Source organism: Halyomorpha halys, unplaced genomic scaffold (assembly GCF_000696795.3).
Source record: "Halyomorpha halys isolate HHAL.00 unplaced genomic scaffold, Hhal_1.1 Scaffold160.1, whole genome shotgun sequence".
Classification (NCBI taxonomy): Eukaryota; Metazoa; Arthropoda; class Insecta; order Hemiptera; family Pentatomidae; genus Halyomorpha; species Halyomorpha halys.
This window is the reverse complement of record NW_027113306.1, coordinates 636307-639805: the sequence shown is the minus strand read 5'-3', so window position 1 is coordinate 639805 and position 3499 is coordinate 636307.

Genomic DNA, 3499 nt, shown 5'->3' with positions numbered 1-3499 from the left:
AATCTCCCGAAACGTTGCTGATGATATTAAATAAACTATTGTTTTTTAATAAGGAAGAATTTATGTCATTCACTAAATCCTTTTAATTCCATAAGACTCTTCCAGCATAAAGGATTATTAAATTTATAAAGAACTTAATGTTTTCTATGTAACCGATCCAACTCCTTCCATTACAAACTACCTAATCACTACAACCCCCTAGTTTCTAATCTCGTATCCTCCTCCATTCCTGACAATCCTCCGAGGCGCCTGAAAAGAAGATGGCCACGAGACCTATTGTAAACTGTCATTACAGTGCTACCAATGAGTAGTTGCTCTACAAGCCTGTAACACTCCATTTTAACTAAAATAAAATTTACTGAATGTATTATATAATATACAGTTGTAAATTTCAATAAAGATATTAAAAAAAATAAATAAATTTATAAAGGTAATCCTGAACTTGGACAAAATTCCTTTACAGGAGACGATATTGTGTCGAAACCAGTGAAGCGTTAGACCGCTTTAATGCGGCGTTGAAGTCACTGTGAAATAGTCAGTTTTTATTCATAATCTCCATCTTCACCGTGTCTTATAGCTAAGAGATTATCCTTAAAGATAAAAATTCCTGTTTTTCATAAAATTTTCGTGAATAGGAGACTGGATACTGAATCCGATCCTTTTTTTTGTGCCACTCTTTCATAAGATGACCTGAACTGACCCTAGATTTTTTGTATTAAATTTTTTCATATAATAGTTAATAATGTAACGGTATGGCTTTTCCTCATGTAATTTTTTAAACAGGATCTTCACAGAGATGTATTATGGAAATTATTTTCACATGCAAAACATTATTATTTTTTTTTGTAGTAATGAATTCCATATAAAAGAGATTTTACAATGGACTTCCAGAACAATTGAAAGATAATTAATTACTCGTAGTATTAGCTACATGATATAAAATAATATCTCAATAAAAAAAATTGTGAAAATCTCACATCTTAATGGAAAATTAAATGATGAATGAACTTTTCTTAAGAACTATATTGATCTTGCAAAAATACGATAACTTTTTTATTTATTTTAAACAATGTTGTATTTATTCATTCTTGAAATTATACTTTACATTACCTTTTATATTATTAGTAAATGTCGATAGGATTGGCTTGTGATAGCTGGGATATATATTCTTTCATATAAGTCACGTAGTGTTTGAGGTATAGATTTCTCATAATAAATTAATTAACAACTGATCTTTCAGTACATTTTTAAGAAATGTTACTTTTTAAAATGCTATTTCTCAAGAACTATTGGAGGTAAATTACTCTGTTAGGGCTGATATTTCAACAAATTTACTCTTCTTTAAATAATGTTCTTTTAGATTTTCTAGTGTTGGTGGTAGTTTTTAAAATATAGAGCTCCGAATAAAATGTAATGAAAATTAATGTTTTTTAAGGTTTTGGAACAGGCGCCGTACGAGAGTTATTTAATCTCAATTCTTAATTACTTTAATGAAAACTATGTATAATTACTAGTAAAAATTGATGAGTATGCCAAGTATAGGTAGGGGTAATAAAAAATGGCAGCTGTTTCAAAACCTTAAAAAAACATTAATTTTTCCTTCAGAGCTCTATATCTTAAAAACTACCAACAACACTAGAAAATCTAGAAGAACATTATTTAAAGAAAAGTAAATTTGCTGAAATATCAGCCATAAAAGAACTATTTACCTCTAATAGTTCTTGAGACATAGCTTTTTAAAAAGTAACATTTCTTAAAAATGTACTGAAAGATCAGTTGTTAATTAATTTATTATGAGAAATCTATACCTCAAATACTACATGACGTCTATATTTCTATTAGCACTCAAATTAAAGCTAGTTTAATCTACTATAAAGTAGTTTATGACCTTTATCTAAGTAGGAATAGTAGTTTTCATGATATTTCCTGAAATAAATTGATTTAGAGTTGTTCAGACGATAAGTTTGATTCATGAAAAACTTTATTTCAAAAACCATAGTACGTACAGTTGTCTGCCAGCGCTCAAATTAAAGCTAGTTAAATGTACTATAAAATAGTTAATTATGTTTATCTTTGTAGGAGTAGTAGTTTTTATGATATTTCACAAAATAAATTCACAAACTGTTAATTCCTAGTTTTTCGTCTGAAATGTTTTATGTTTGAAAAAATATATCTCAAGACCCATAAGACGCACATATGTCTGCCAACACTCAAAATAAAGGAAATTTAACTTACTATAAAGTAGCTTATGAAATTTATCTTCGTAGAGGTAGTAGTTTTTATGACATTCACATATGAATATAAATTTGGCAAATAAAAATTTGTCCAGACAAATATAAATCAATTTAATTTAGATACTTTCATGAAAACTACTACTCCTACGAAAATAAATGTATCAAACTACTTTATAGCTCATTAAATTAGCTAGAAAATTTTTTCTAAATTATTGCACCTAAAATATTTATAAGTATTTATTTTACTTTAATATTTTCATTAATTTTCTATTCTGCTTACTTTAAAATTAGTTTCAAATGTAACGTACTTAACTGTCAATACCCATTCCTCCAATACAAGCGGTTCACTCTGATTGAACCTCTAGTCTGAAAGATACGTTTTCTGTCTCGTTTTTTCCCTTCCTTTATCCTTAAATCCCACCAGATCACCTTCACTCTCCGTCGTAAACCTCTGCCCTCCTGTCCTACAGTATCCTTTCTAGATATACCACTAACGCCTGTTGAACAGATTCGATACTTAGGACTCCATCTTGACAAGAGACTTACTTGGAATCCACACACAAGACTCAAACGACAAGAAACTGCTCGTAGATTCCGATTGCTACAACACTTACTTGACAAACGTTCTAAACTTCCCATTCATTACAAAAAATTAGTATACACTACAATAATCAGACCAATTTGGACATATGGAATTGAGCTCTGGGGCTCCACTAAACCATCAAATTCTTCCCGCATCCAATCGTTACAATCCAAAATCCTACGTAAAATCCTTGATGCTCCTTATTACGTCACAAATAAACTCATTCATAAAGACCTTAACATCCCATTCGTTGCAGATTTGACCCAAACCAGATATGCGTCTTTTTATTCCAAACTCCTTAACCATCCTAACCCATTAATTCTTAATCTTTCATCCTTAACAATCCCAGATAATCCTCCGAGGCGTCTGAAAAGAAGATGGCCACGAGACCTTCTAGTTTAAATTAATGTTTGAAGTACCACCAATGGGTGGTTCCTTCCCAAGATTTTCAAGTGTATATGAAACATACTACATATTTACTTATTGTATTATTTTGTACAGTTGTAAATTACAATAAATAAATAATTAAAAAATAAAAAAAAAATTCTTTATGCTTAATTGTATTCTTGTCCCTCTTTGACCATTTCTTAGTTTGTACTTTCTTTTATATTTCTTCTTCTTATATGTTATTTTATTATATGTATATTCTTTTATATTTCTTATTTAATTTTTACGTTTTATT